This window comes from Canis lupus, chromosome 21 (assembly GCF_048164855.1).
Source record: "Canis lupus baileyi chromosome 21, mCanLup2.hap1, whole genome shotgun sequence".
Taxonomy (NCBI): domain Eukaryota; kingdom Metazoa; phylum Chordata; class Mammalia; order Carnivora; family Canidae; genus Canis; species Canis lupus.
Window position 1 is genome coordinate 33,184,900 of NC_132858.1, and position 16,621 is coordinate 33,201,520.

The window sequence follows — 16,621 nt, forward strand, 5'->3', positions numbered from 1 at the left end:
CATTGTTGACACATTCAATGTTGGATGTGAAAAGTACTCCTTTTAAAAACTGTGATCATTGAGCACATTTCTAGCTCAGAGGCAGTATTGAAAGCCTGATCTGTATTACTTCTTGCACTATATACAATTTTTTTGAGAGCTTTGCCTTATGGTCTTTACCCATTCAAATTAGAGCAGAGATAGGTAAGAATTGTGCAAAAAGTGGGTGTTGAGAAAGTACATAGTGTGCTACTTCTGCCACATTATCTTTAGATCTTCATAATTTGTATTAGAATTCCCCAGAAAAGCAGAATCAGTAAGATATATAGAGATAGAGATAGAGATAGAGATAGAGATAGAGATAGAGATAGAGATATACAGAGAGGGAGGGATGGGAAGATTTATTTTAGGGACACTTGCGATCTTAGAAACTGGAAATTGGAAATTCAAAATTCCAACAAGAGTTGATATTTCAGTCTTAAGTCTAAAGTGTGGAGGCCAAGAAAATTAAGGCCATTCCACCTTAAGTTCAGCATTAGCACAAGTCCAGCCATCCCAGGCCCCTGGGAATAAGAGCTGAACTTTACCTTACTTCAGTTACAGGAAAAAAACAGCTTATAGCTTAATGCCCTACACAGCCCCATATTAGAATAATAGCTCAAGCCAGTGGCAGGAAGCCCCATATTAGAATGAGAACAGAGCTTAATGTCCTTGAAAGCCCCATATCAGAATGTAAACAGAACTTGAGAAATTCCTCCCCATCTTCTGGAGTTCCCCTAGACCAGCCCATAAAACTAAGCTGGAACCCACCTCGGGGTCCAAGTCCCTGCTCCGCTGTGTCGGATATACTTGGACCCAAGCTTGAGCTTGTAATAAACTGTCATGCGTTTGCATCGGTGGTGGCTCCTTGGTGGTTTCTTGGATATGTAATCTTGCGCACAACATAAAGGTCGTCTAGAGACAGAATTTTATTCTTCTCAGTGTTTCAGTATTTTCTCTTAAAGCCTTCACCTGACTGGATAAAGCCCACCCATATTATGGAACATAATTTACTTTACCCAATGTCTTGGGATTTAAATGTTAATGACATCTAAAAAGAACCTTTGCAACATTTAGACTGGTATTTGAGCAGACAATAGAGCAACATAGTCAAGCTAAGTTGATACATAAAATTAACTGTCATACCATCTTTCTGGGCCTACTCATTGGCTTACTGATGTTGATTTGCCTTTCATTTTTGTTTTTTAAAGATTATTTATTTATTTGAGAGAGAGAGAGAGGAGCACAGGGAGAGAGACAAGCAGACTGTGCCCTGAGCCAGAACCTGATGTGGAGGTCAATCCCACAACCTTGAGATCATGGCCTGAGCTGAAATCAAGAGCCAGACAGTCAACCAACTGAGCCACCCAGGTGCCCCTGCCTTTCATTCTAAAGGCAAATGATTAGTTACTTATAAGTCATTTTATACTTTCTGTGGATTTTTATTTTTTTATTTTTTTTGGATTTTTAATACATCAGTAAAAAATTGGTAACCAAGTCCATTGCATTCTTTCTGATTAGACTCCAGTGCATCAAGTGAGACCCATCAGAACGAATTCATACTTAGTATTTTCTACTTACATAAATATTATGCCAATATTTGAGAGTCAAGAGAATTCTATTTCTAGCTTAGCTACTTATATGAGAATCATTCATACTTAGTATTTTCTATTTACATAAATATTATGCCAATATTTGAGAGTCAAGAGAATTCTATTTCTAACTTAGCTACTTATATGAGAATCATTGATTATATAAAACACTTTGGTCAAGATAGTATAATTTTAGGAATGTATACAACAGTAGTTTTCTTTGACAAAGAAGCTAAAGATACCAAATTTAAAAAGAAATACAGTTCTTTTTCTTATGTACTAATCATAGCAATAAATTGTAATTTGTTGTTATTCTATTTGAGGACCCAAATCAATTCTCTTAACAAACAAAGACCAAGAAAACTTAATGTTAAATGTAACTAACACTAAAATTATATAGTCAGATTCTATTCTTCAATTTTATCAAACCTTTGATAATATTAATATCTCATGATTTTGCATATATGTAAAACTAGTTTCATAAAAAAATTTCTTGAGAAAAGAATTTGAAAAATTAATGTATAAATTTTTCTGAGGAATTCTTTGATTATGAAAATTTATAAACATTTATACAAGTTGAAAAAAAGTTACAGTAAACAACCATAAATGCTTTAACAACATGTATCATTAAAATTTTCAATATTTGTTTACTTTTCCTTTTTATGTAAAATTTACACACAATGCACAAATATTAATTAAACAATTCTTTAAGTTTTGACAAATCTGACTAGGTAATACAAATAGCTATTAAACATTGCCATTTATTCAAAAAGTTCCTTCCTACTTCTTCCCATTGAATCTTCACTTGCACACTTTAGCAGTTAATCACTTTCTAACTTTTATTTTACCATAGACTGATTTTTGCCTATCAGAGAACTATGTATAATTGGAATCATACAGTTTGTGCTCTAAGGCTTCTATCACTCAGCATATTTTGACAAATCTGTGACCATAAATATATTTATGTTTATATATGTGCTTTCTGTTAGGTTTTGGCATTTTGGCAAGTATATTTTCATGATTCATAACACACACATTAGAAAAACACCACATATAATTTATCTAATACCTTTGAGCACCAATAGTAGATAAACCAGTATATTTACTTTTTAAATGTATTCAATGGCTATATATTTGGGAGTTTACAATTTAATTGGAGAAACATGAGAAAGACAGAAATATCAATTCAATTGTTGAAGTTAGGCACAAACTACTCTCAGAGCCACAGAGCTACATGCAAAAGAATGAAACTAGACCACTTTCTTATACCATACACATAAGTAAACTCAAAATGGATTAAAGACCTAAATTTAAGATTTGAAACCATAAACTCCTAGAAGAAAACTTAAGAAGTTATTTCTTTAACATTGGTCATAGAAATATATTTGTAGGTATGCTTCCTCAGAGAAGAGGGAGAAAAAAGCAAAAATAAACTAGGGACTACACCAGAATAAAAAGCTTTTGGGCATCAAAGGAAACAAAGCAAATTACTAAATGAACAAAATATTTGCAATTGATATATCCAATAAGAGATTGATATCCAAAATATATAAGAACTTACACAACTCAGTCTCCAAAAAAAAAAAAAGTAATCTGATTTAAACATGGGCAGATGACCTAAATAGACATATTTCCAAAGAAGATATACCATTGGCCACAGACATATGAAAAGGTGCTCAACACCACTAATCATCAAGGATATGCAAATAAAAACCTCAATGAGAGACACCTGTCAAAATGGCTAAAATCACAAAGACAAGAAGTAACGAGTATTGGGAAGGATATGGAGGAAAGAGAACTTTTCATGCTATGTTGGTGGGAATGCAAATTGGTGTAGCCACTATGGAAAATGGCATAGAGTTTTTTCCTGAAAAAACTAATAATAGAATTGCCATATGATTCAGTAAGTAATTATACTACTGGGTATTTACCCAAAGAAAATGAAAACACTAATTTGGAAAGCTATATGCACCCCTATGTTTATTGCAGTGTTATTTATAATGACCAAAATATGGAAACAACCCAAATGTCCATCCATAAATAAACAGATAAAGATGATGTGGTGTGTGTGTGTGTGTGTGTGTGTGTGTGTGATGGAATATGACTCAGCCATAAAAAATGACGAGCTCTTGCCATTTACAACATTATGGATGGACCTAAGGGGTGTAATGTTCAGTGAAATATAACAGACAAGTAAAGACAAATAGTATATTATTTCACTCATATGTAGAATTTAAGAAACAAAACAACTGAGCAAAGAAAAAAGAGACAAAAAATAGACTCTTAAATATAGAGAACGAATCAGTAGCTGTCAGAGAGAAGTTGGGCAGGGGGTTATGGTGAAATAGATGAAGAGGATTAAGAGTAAGTACAATGAAATGATTCAATTCTATAGATTATTCGGTGCTCATCATTGTTAAGCACCGAATAATGTATAGAATTGAATCATTGTACACTTGAAAGTACTGTAACACTGTATGTTAATTATTCTTTCAATAAAAATATAGGAGTTATGACAGAAGTAAATAACCAAGGATAATACAGAATTTACAGTCTCACTTATTTTATATGATTTAGGTTATATTCATAATTCATGTGTATGCTTATTATATGTTATGTTTTTGGGAGTATTGAAAACTGCCTTATATCCAAGTCAGGATTCAGATGATAGGGGGTATAGTGAGTTGGGTAAACATATTCAAAAGCCCAGTTTATAAAAAACATAAAATGACTGATAATTAAAAAAAAAACTATCAGTCAAAAATATATAATTAACCTAAATTAAATGGTCATAGTTGGACACCTCTGCTGTAAAATATGGATAATGAATTGTTTTTTTTTCTTAATAAAATATGTACAATAAATAACCAATTGTAGCATAAGAAAACATATACATGAATACATGTGAAATAAAGTTTCTTCATTATTTTCAATATTTAATATTTTAATGACTTCCTCAGTAATCTTTTTTGATAACTTTTTAAATAACTTTCTCAGTGGAATATTAAACCCAAACTCACCAAAAAATCAATTCTGTGAATATTATCTTTATTTTTTGACTATTATCTTTAAATAAATTTTAAAAATGATTTAAAAGAAAGCAATTATAAAAACCTACATTATTTGTACTCTTTTATAAAACAAATGCCCAATTTTCCTTTCACATAGTAAATACCTTACTCAAGTACATTTTCAAGAGAGCCAAAAAATATTTTCAGAAAAGATTATATTTAAAATGATGACTAATAAATTACTCAATTTATACAGTAGCAATCTGTTAGTAAGTGATAGCAGTTGCTGTGAAAGAGCATATTGCAGCCTCATGAGGTTGGGTGAGTTCAGGACAATATTTATTCACACTCAAATCAAAATAAGAGATATGGTTTTGTTTTCAAGATATAGCTATTTTATATTTTTAAAGAAAACATATTGAAAACAATAGTTTTTGAGTTTTTGTATCAAATGGTAAAGGCAAAAAATGGTCTAATGTGTGACTTACAGAAATCAAAACATGTACAGGACTGCAAATCACAGAACTGACAAAGCTGTCAAGCTGGAAGCATAATGCAGCAGATTGCATATATCTCTCACTTCTACCAAGCATTACTAATAATTTCAGGCATAGAGAACAAGTACATGACAAAAACAAACATAAAATAGCTATCTGAAAGAAAATACAAATGTTGCTTAAAATGTAAATAACATTCACACATATCAAAACATCACCTACATGAGAAAAACACCCAAGATGTGGGCTGAAAAAAATGAAAGAATCATAATGTAATTTAGAAACTCTGTCACTATACCTAGATTTGATCAATGCATTTCCTATGACCATATCTACAACCTGTAAAATACCATCCTTTTATTTTATTTTATTTTATTTTATTTTATTTTATTTTATTTTATTTTATTTTATTATTTTGTTTATAAATAAGAATTTAGCATCTACTCAATGTGGGCATCACATTAGGCACTTGAAATGTATTGGTGAACATACAGAGCTTTGCATTTATCAGTGGGTAACTGAATATGTAAAATAAAAGTAATATATGAGTAAATTACGTAACACGTTAAAAGGTGATCAGAAATGCCATGCAGGGTGTTGGGGAACCACAGGCAATTTTGAAAGGATGAGCAGGCTCATCCCCATTGAGATAATGACAGTGGAGCAGTAAGAGGGAAGTTGAAAGAGCAAACCAAGATGGTATCTGGAAGATTTCCTATGCAAAGGAACCCCCACTACAAGGATTCTAAGACAAGGACGACAGTGTAGCTGTCATGGTAGAGATGGGATGGGAGCCATCACATATTGTATTGCAAGTTGTGTTAGGATCTTTTGTTTTGACTGTGAGGGAAACTGGGAGACAGTTTGCACAAAGGAGAGACTGTAAAAGCTAGAGAAGGATTAAACGATGGTTGTATAAGGGAAAGAAAGAGGGGATCCCTGGGTGGCTCAGCGGTTTAGCGCCTTTCGCCTATTGCCTGATCCTGGAGACCCGGGATCGAGTTCCATATCGGGCTCCCTGCATGGAGCCTGCTTCTCCCTCTGCCTGTGTCTCTGCCTCTCTCTCACTCTGTGTCTCTCATGAATAAATAAATAAAATCAAAAAAAAAAAAAAAAAGAAGGGAAAGAAAGAAAGGAATCAGAGATGACTCCAAAGTTTGTTTCTTCTTTTAATCTGAGCATTGAAGGATAGATTTCTAGGGTGACTCGATATCCCAGTCATCCCATGTATCTCAATTTATGCCTGTAATCCAGTATTCTCTATCTTTTACTTTGAAAATCTCTAGTTGGAAAGATAAGTTATTCAGTTTTCCTATGATCACTGAAAGAGAGATACTGTCAGGGAGGAGTAGTGGTTAGTTGAAGTGTTTGTCTATAGAAAATGTGGATGGAAGTCCAATTAGGCATTTAGATATGAGTCTTATATATCCTGTCATCTCATTTTGGATTTATTAGTACCTGGTTGACATTTAGAGCTATGAGACTATATTAGATCATCAAAAAAGATGAAACACAGATATAAAAGAAAGAAGGCCAAGGACTGAGTCAGGGATGTGGACATTAAAGGATGAATGACAGAAAGAGAAGAAGCAATCATGAGATGGGAGGAAAATGTTGCTGTCTTGAAAGTAATGTCAGTAAATTTTAATAAAAAGCTACCTTGAAATTTAGCTAGTTAAAGCAGCAAGCATTTTCTTACGTATCACAATTTGTGGGTCAGGAGTTTGGGCTGGGTTCACACAGGTGATTATTTCGCTCTTCTTAGTATTAGCTAAGGTCCTCAGTGGAGTCAGCTGGTGGGGGGCTGTTCTGAAGGGGCCAGTACATTTTTCCCTCAACATGGGTAGCTTCTCACTAGGGGTGTGTGGAGGCTGAGTTCAGCTGGAAATGCTCTCCCAGAGCACCTACAAATGGCATTTCCACCTAGGCGATCTCAGGGCGATCAGACTTAACGCATTGGTGACTTAGGTCTCCTGGAAGGAATGTGTTCTCTTAGACAACAGGTTGAAGCTGCCTATCCCTTAAGGTCTGGGTCCAGAAAGCAGCACAGTGTGCCTCCATCATATAGAAGAGGGGCACAAACCTATTGAGGGAGCACACTCTAGACCCAGCCACAGCCTACCCTAGCTTGATCCTCTCCGACAACCTGCGGCAAGTACGGTACAGTTACCTCCAGCAAGACATGCCCGACAACCCTGAGAAGTTCAATCTGGTTCCCTGAGTCTTGGGCTCTCCATGCTTCATCGCTGGGCAACATTACTGGGAGCTACAGGTGGGAGATAAAGCCAAGTGGACCATAGGTGTCTGTGAAGACTCTATGCAGAAAAGATGGAGAAACCTTGGCCCCCCACAATGGATTCTGGGCAGTGTCCTTTTGGTAGGGGAAGGAGTAAAGGGCTCTTACCTTCCTGATGCCTGCCCTCCCCCTGTGCACCCCTCTCCAACGGGTGGGTGTTTTCTTGGACTATGAAGTTGGCGAGGTCTCCTACAACGTGACGGAGAGGTGTCACACCTTTACTTTCTCTCATGCCACCTTCTGTGGGCCTGTCTGGCCTTACTTCATTCTGAGTTACTTGGGAGGGAAAAATGCAGCCCCCTCTCATCATCTGCACCATGAGTGGGATGGATGGGTTTTCTGGCCATGTTGGCAGTCACGCTCATTCCATGGAGACCTCTCCTTGATGAGGTGAACTCAGGGCTAGAGGGCTGTTGGCCATGATCCTACTCCAGGCATAAGGCATCTCATTGCCTTGCCTTTTCCTACTCATCACAGCTGGATGTCCTTCCCACTTTCCATGCCCTTGCAGTGGGAGACAGAGTGTCCACACTCTGTAGTGTCCTTTCCCTCTCCATGCAGATGGTCAGATGTAAGGAGATCTATCAAGATGGCCCAGAAATACAAACCAGATGTCCACCTTTGGTGTTTCAACACTTTTGGTTTTACCCATTACTGGAGGGGATACAGAGTATGGATAATCCCTGGAGAGCCAATCAGGACACTTTACTGTGGCTCAGCCTGGCTTCCTCTGGTCCAGCCCCACATAGTGATTGTGGATGTGTGCTGTTCTCTGTACCAGGGCTCCTTTCTAAAAACTAGAGTGGAACTACCTGGCCCAGTCAGCATGGCTCCCTCTATCCCAATTCCCATTCTGCTGTGGTTTTGTTAACTCCATTAAAGAGGCCTATATGAATTTTGATTAGTTACAGTTATTTTACAATAATGGTGGGAAATGGCCCTATCTCTGTTACAAGATAATGTTCTAATCAATGTACTCTTTGCATCTGTATCTTTTCTGAGGGCTCTGTTGCTCCCTTCATTCTAATGAAAGGTGTATTCTGGTGTCAGGTGCACGTCATCCAGGATAGTTTCCTGCCAACACCATCCATTGTTCCTAGATCCCCTCCCACTCACATTTGTGGACTGACAGTTCAGCCCTGCAGTGATTCTGAGGCAGCATTCCAGAGGCTCATTGACTGTTTTGTCTCCTTTTTTCCACTTCCATTGGGCAGTAGAGGAATTGACCTTTCTAATACATGTGCCATCAAGGGGCATCCTCATAGCCATTGGGTCATGGGGCATTCTGGAGCCAGAAGGCAAAGGCAGATCACTTCAAGCAAGGCCCCACAGTGGCTTAGTCCTGCTGCCCTTTGGGTATGTGACCCTCTGTTTTTGAAATAAAGTGAGTATGGATGTTGCTTAAAAAAAGAAAAAGGAAAGGGGGCACAAACCTCATTGAGAGAAGTGTAAAAAAAATCCATGGCCATTTTTAATCTACTGTAGGAAGACTGATCATCAGTTATGGCTGACAGCCAGACATAGGATGGAGATTGACAATTGGGTTTAATAACATGAAGATCATTGATTCCCTTTATAAGAGAAGTTTCCAAGTCAGGACGATGATGAACGATTGATAAGAGAAGGTTTAAAATAGAATAGGAAAGCAATACACATTTATAGGTACCCCTTTGGCCCTAGGTGATAAAAAGGAACAATTCTCAAAATAATATTGCAGCTTAAATCACTCTGAATACTTTTCTAATGCAAGAAATGTGGTCCTCCAGAGCAATAAATACTGACCTTGAAATCCAAATAAAAGGTTCTTTAAGCATTTAGTGCTTTTTCAGTCCCTCGGAGCTACATCATTGAGGTGGACATGTTGGAACTATATCCCACAATAATGAAATATCAAGAAATCATTTCATAACTTAAGCATAGACTTTGTGTATTTTTTCAAATCCTTAGTAGCATCAGGCTCAAACCAGACATTAAGGAATAAAATTTAAAAGAAAAATCTTTTTCTAGTCCAGCTAAAACATAAATATTTGGTCTTGTTTTATTTTAATTTCTATTAATTTTGTAATTTTAAGATATAGCTTTTGCTACTAATTTTGAAATAAATTAATTTTCTCAAGAAATATAGTAAAAATATCTGGGAACTTGGCAGAGAAGAACAGTAATAAATAAACCATTTTGTAAAAGGCAAAAGATTTGTATGATCTGAAGAGAAACAAGTGTTGAATAGCCATTTGGGAGTAAAAATACATTACTTCAAAGCCATGTTTTAAATCTAAAATTCTCTTTGAGTATTTCAATTTGTTTAAACATTGTTTTTTGATCAAGTGCTTCAATAAAAAATAAAACTGCAGCATTCTGTTCACCTACCATTCCAACTTTTGAACAATAAATGTTTAATACTAAGTATAAATAGTTAATCAGCTAAATTCTCAATGATAACATTGCAAGGCTGGTAGTTTGAACTGAGAAAAAAACAACATTTTAATTTGGAGCTTATTTGTTATTAATATTTAAATGTATAAAATGATTTGGGTATACTATATAATCTAAATAATGTATAATAATTAAAGAAAGTGTTTCTAAGGGCCAAAGAAATATGTTCCATAAATTTCAGGCATTGTAGTTAATTTAGATGATGGAAAATAGAAAGATCATCTTTAATTGCTGGCACCCATTTTCTCTGATGAGTATTTGTTGTATCTCTTTGTTTTTGTTACTTTTACCTAAATAATTTATGTCTTCAAACCATCACAACATATCTTGGCTAAATTATATTATCAACTTGGTTTAAAGGCAGTTGGGCAATCCATTCATTGCTAAGTAGGTAGTGACGTATTACAGGGGAGTCTAAAAAATGTCATACAATTGATTAAAAAATAATCCTGTAAACATTTGTTTTACATGAAAGATTTTCAGATGAAGAAATATATGTATCTTTAAAAAATTTGAGAGCTACATAAAATCGCTAAACAAGCACAAATAACTTACAGTAATTGCCATTTTCATTCACCTATGCAAGAGAATTAGACTATAAATAGCATGCAAAAAAATAAAATAAAATAAAATAGCATGCAGGAGTCATATTTGAAAGATGTATGAATTAACATTAATATTTACAGGAAGTACTGATACTAGCAAAAATTTTGAACTAAACCAAGATTATCCATGCCTTTTTAAGTTGTTTTCATCATCTTCACTCCCTATTCATTAACCCTTCTTCTACTTCCAATCCTTACTGCTCCCCAGAGTCCTTCTTCATACTCCTCTTCCTTTCAGGTCATCTGTTCTGAATATTCCTGGGGATCTCTTGCACCTCCTTCTGTGTAAAATGTCCAGTAGTCTGATTTTTAGCATGCCCCACTTAGTTGATAATCAGATTGAAAAGGTATTGATACATCAAAGTGTTAAGAGCTTGGCAATAATTTATTACTTAATATCTAATATCAGTATTAACCACTAAATCCTGTAGCATGTGGATAGAGGACCATGCTATACAACATGAGAAGCAAACGTTTATTTCTTTCATTTTGTATATACCTTATTATTAGTGTCTAGGGAACAGAGATCTATCCATGGACCAGGTACTAGTTTTAGGGAAGTTAGATTCTTTGTAGCCTAAGCAAAATTGTTTTAGTCTAGGTTGCAAGAGAATCAGAACCCAGAGTATATACTAGAGAGAGAGGACAAAAGAGTGAGGAAGGGGGAGAGGAGGAGAAGAAGAAAGGAAGAGAGAGAGGGAGAGAGATTTATTATAGGAATTGGTTTATGAGGTTTATGTGGAGGCTGAGAAATCTAACCATCAGCTGTCTGCAAGCTGGAGAACCAGAAAAGCCAATGGTGTAATTCAATCCAAATCGAAAAGCCAGAGGCTCGAGAACATGAGACCAGTGGACATCCAGTTTAAGAAGAGAAAGTAAATTCATGCTTCCTCCACCTTTTTGTACTATTTGGGCCCTCAACAGATTGGATGAGGCCTTCCCACATTGGTGAGGGCAGTTCTCCTTCACTGGGTTTACAGATGCAAATGCGTATCTCTCCCAGAAATACCCTCACAGGTATACCCAGAAGTAATATTTTACCAGCTATCTGGGCATCCCTTCGCCCAGTCAAGATGACATGTAAAATCAACCATCACACACATAGGTTTCTGAAACTAACATCAGTTTCTAGCTAACTAACATTCATTAATTTATAAATTTTAAATCAACTCACTGACTCTAGTAAATTTTTTTAGAAAAGAAATTGTATATCACAATAGTGAATGAAAACCAGTGTCACTTTCATAAGTAGTAAAGATTAATATCCACTAAAATAAGGTAATGAGTATTAAAATTAAAAATATCTATTCATGCACTGCCTAAAATAGCACAACACTTAAAAATGGAATGTGTAGCAATTTACCTTCTATTGTTTATGGCAGTCCAAAAAAGCAAATAAAAAGATCCACTGATATGAATGCTTTCTTTACCTGATCACTCTGTAAATCTCAAGATAATGATAGTAAATTAAAAATTGGCAAGAAAAAGAAGAATTGAAAAGGGGGATGATGAGAGATAAAAGATATTGGTAAAAGTTTGTGAAGTGGAAAACAAATCATGGAGTTAAAATCCTTATAACACCAGAAAAGAAACTCAAATAACTACAGAAGAAGCCTACAAAGAGCCAACATATTTGTAATAATTTGTACTTCAGTAATCAAAGATGTTGATAGCAGTGTATACAACCATAAATGAATTATTAAAAAAAAAAGAATTACTCTTGCTCCTTTCTAAAGCTAATCCTTCCAGATATCACCTCTCATTTGCTCAAGAGCAGAGATCTAGAATTTCTCTCTTTTTAAAAAAAAGTATTTATTTATTCATGAGAGACACAGAGAGAGAGAGAGAGAGAGAGGCAGAGAAACAGGCAGAGGGAGAAGCAGGCTCCAGGCAGGGAGCCCGACGTGGGACTCGATCCAGGGTCTCCGAAATCAGCCCTGAGCCAAAGGCAGACGCTTAACTGCTCGCTGATCCACCCAGGCATCCCTAGAATTTCACTTCTAAATCATCCATGCTTTCTAATCTACTGGATCCTTTCTTTCATCAGTATTGAAATATACCATGATTGCTGCCATCTAAAAACAAAACAAAATAGAAAATCTTATGAATCCACTTTTTTGACCATTTACCACTCCAATTTCTTTGGTCTTAGAGCTGTCCAGTTACTTCCTCCCATTCTCTTTAAATGCACTGCAATGAGGACTTTGCTCTCACTAGTCCACAGAAACTAGTCAGAATCACCAAGGCCTCTATTTTACAAAGTCCAATAGCCAATTCTTACTACTGCTCCTACCTGACCTATGAAAAGTATTTGACACAGTGTCTCCTCTTGAAACACTTTCTTTATTTGGCTCCCAGAACAACCCTCTGAGTTTTATTTTCTATCTCCCTGAATGACCTATTATTTCCTCTTCTCAGCCTCAGTTTCCTAATGTGGGGATGCCCCAGTCTCAGGCTTGGTCCTGAGACTTTCTTTTCCATGTATATTCATTCCTTTTGTGAGATTACCAAATGTTCTGTATTAAATATCATATTTATGCCAAGGATTTTCTAATTTATATTCCTACCCATCTTCCTTTCTCTCTCTCTCTCTTTCTCTTTCCAGCTCCAAATTCATATATTCAGAAACCTATTGACATCTTTATTTGAATATTTAATATCAATATCTCAAACATCCTGTCCAAAACCAACTTTATCTTTCCCCCAAACTTCAAACTTCTGGTTACTCAAAAATCATGCAGTTTTCTTGATTCACTTTCTCTTATATTTCACAGATGATTAATCAGGAAATCTTTCAGAATATATCTAATATTCAAACAGACTCAGTTCCAGACCACCATTTCCTCTGTCCTATATCACTGCAACCTCCTCACTGGTTAGCTTCCTCACGGATCAACCAGTATTAATTCAACACAATATTTCTCTTAAAAGATACATATTATTGTAACAAAAATGGAGCTTTGCTTTCCTTCATATGCCTGATTTAATGTGACTCCGGGGTCACCTGGGTGCTCAGTTGGTTAAGTGTCTGCCTTCACCTCAGGTCATGATCTGGGCTCCCGGAATCAAGCACCACATTGGGCTCCCTGCTTACAGGGGAATCTAATTCTCCTGCCCTCTCTTCTTTTGCCCCTCCTCCCACTCATGCTTTCTCTTTCTCTCTCTCAAATAAATAAATAAAATCTTAATTTTTTTTTAACTTTCCCGGGGACTTAGAGTTTCAAGGGCAACATTAGTATAGCCTAGTCCCATTTAGATATGATACCATAATATTGCTATTTTTGTCTATTCCTATTACTATTGTTATTAGTCCTTGCTATTTGTATATTGTTTTTAGTCTGGGAAGTATGGAAGATGTATTTCTAAATAATATAATTATAGTAATTTTCAATGACATGTTTATCTGAAAGAAACTATTAGTCTTATATAGTAGCATATCTTCCTATGTATCTAGGAAGCTTACATGATAAGTCATGTTTCAATAAGTAGAAGTTTAATATTTCAGAATATTAGCTGATCTTTGAAGAATTTATTTAGCATTACCCTATCTATAATGGGAAGTCTTATTTTTCTGGCATGATTAGTGGTATAAAAGTATAAACTAAATAAACTATTTAATTGCATTAACCTTCATCTCTCCAGACTTGTATTTTTGTCTCCTCCACTCTAGAAAAATTGAGGCAAATGTGTAAACCCATTCTTTGATATCTGACCATAGTTAGCTAAAATCTTCAAAATACAGCTTTATTTAAAATTCAGGATGTGTTGAGAACGTGGTTTTCTTAGTTTTATTTCTTTTTCAGGTTTCAAATTTTCAGAAGATCTTGGTTCAGTTTTATTTTTCCATCCTTTTCCCTTCCTTGTTAAGAACAGAGTAGACTAACTTTATTCCTTCTGCAGCTCCCAGAAGGAAAACAAAGAATTGACAGTAGAAAGGATATAAAACAAACATCTCATTTTCTGAGTACTTATGTAACCTCTTCACTGATATAAATATTGTATCATTTTCCTGATGGCATTTGTTGAGGCAGTGTGGCACAATGGTTGAGTGTGAGCTCCAAACAAGATCATATCCTTTTTCAAAACCACCATACTGTTGTTCTGTTTCACCTCAGAGGTCAGTCATTTCAGTCTCTGCCAAATATGATTAATTTTGCTTTGTAATAGCTTAATTATGCCCTTAAATTTTAACTTTAGATGGACAGTTGTCCTCAATAAAAAATAATACCATCCATACAGAAATTTTCTTTTGTATAATTCCCTCCCTGTTATTCCTTCACTCTTGTTTATTTTCATATTTTTTATCTCTCAGTCTTCACAGCAGGATCCAGATTCTCAGGCATTTGGCCTCATCTACTTCTCTGTCAGGGCAAAGCATTTTTTATTGAAGGCAAAAAAATTCTTTTAAACATTTTATTTATTCGTGAGAGACAGACAGCAAGAGAGAGGCAGACACACAGGCAGAGGGAGAAGCAGACTCCACGTAAGGAGCCCGACGTGGGACTCGATCCCGGGACTCCAGGATTGCTCCCTGGGCCAAAGGCAGGCGCCAAACCGTTGAGCCACCCAGGGATCCCCCACATCTTGTTCTAATGTAAAACATAAACTTATATGTTAACTTTCCAATTTTGTGATGGAGAGCCAGGCCTCTTCTTTGAGTATGGGTCCATTAAACTGAAGTTTATCATAATATTTTATATAAAGGATACCCATAATGAGCTATGATTTTTTACTTCCAAATGTGTTAAAAAGATGAAGAATTTTAAAATACTTACAAAATTGTCTGAGTGAATAGTAATTCTAGATTTTAGAAGTTTTTCTTTCAACGTTTAATAGCTGGTTCAAGCACACTAAATATGACAGCAATTTTTTTATTGCTTTGTCCTTATCAGGATTTTCCAAAGTATTCTATTATTAGTGGACAGCACATATTTTTTTTATTCTATTTGGAGCCATATTTCATTGGTTTGCAGAATAATGACTGAATTCTGTAATTAAAATTGGATTAAACAGGCTCAAGGACAAATACCTGACTCTTGATTAGAATACAACTCTATAGGTGAGCAGGAATGTTCAGGTGTTTTAATGAACAGCTAAGTATCCTAGACAATTCAGCATATTGTAGATATCTGTGAATAAAATGACTCTGTAGAGTATGCCAATCAATCTTGTGAATGGCTTCGGTGAGGTAAACTACAGTAGCTTTTATTGAAATTTTAATGGATCAGGATGTCATTAGTCTCTTTCTCTATTTTCATCTTACCTAAAACCACTTCCAGTAATAAGCTGCAGCAAAAAGAAGGGACAAGGTGAAAGATCCTATATTTGAAACACTTGAGTTATTTGTATTCCTAAAGTCTTAAACTGGAATAATATATCTATGACATATTCAGCGCACTAATTTTTAACAATTTATTTTTGCCAAGAAATAAATGGTGTATCTAAAGGTAGATAGATAATGAACAGAAAAAAAAAACTATATATTAGCAGAATAAGAAATGGCACATATTTGTTGAATCAATGAAATTTTAATTAATGCCCAGGGGCAAAGGAATTATGATCACATTTGTCCTTAATTATTACATGTAGTTAGGTAATTTTCTTTTTTTGCAAATCTGTTGGTAAACATTCACTTAAATTGCTCCAATTGCCCTAGTCTTTTTATCTGATTCTGGCACTATAACTCATCCTTTCTTGGTTATAAGCTTACGATACACTCTGCTTATCTCTATTTCATTGGTCTTAACTGCATCATAGAAAAATTAAGATTAAGGATTAGTGGATGCTTATTGTATTAGTTGCTAGGGCAGCTGTAACTAAGTACCTCAAACTGAATAGTTCAAACAAGAGAACTGTATTACTTCACCATTTTGGAGGCTAGAATTCCAGAATCAAGATGTCAGCTGGCGTGGTTCCTTTAGAAGATTGTGGGAAAGAGTATGTTCCAAGCTTCTCCACCTAGCTTCTGGTGGTTTGCTGGTTATCTTTAGTGTTACTTGACTTGTAAAAACATCATCCTAATAATCAGCTTTCATCTTCACGTGACGTTCTCCCTGTGTATATCTGCCTTTTCACAGGGTATCCTTTTATAAGCACACCAGTCATAATGAAATAGGGGCCACCCTACTCCATTATGACCTCACCTTAGCTTTTGATAATTACATCTGCA

The 16,621-nt window shown here is 35.4% G+C and overlaps 1 long non-coding RNA gene across 1 annotated transcript in view; it reads right to left on the reverse strand.

The window, feature by feature from the left end:
- The window catches only part of LOC140612993 (uncharacterized), a 69,123-nt gene extending 52,554 nt beyond the window's left edge, over positions 1-16,569 (reverse strand). Inside the window, exon 1 of the long non-coding RNA XR_012014101.1 lies at positions 16,277-16,569. This is a non-coding gene — a long non-coding RNA (uncharacterized lncRNA). The remainder of the gene's footprint in view (positions 1-16,276) is intronic.
- Between the last annotated feature and the right edge of the window lie 52 nt (positions 16,570-16,621).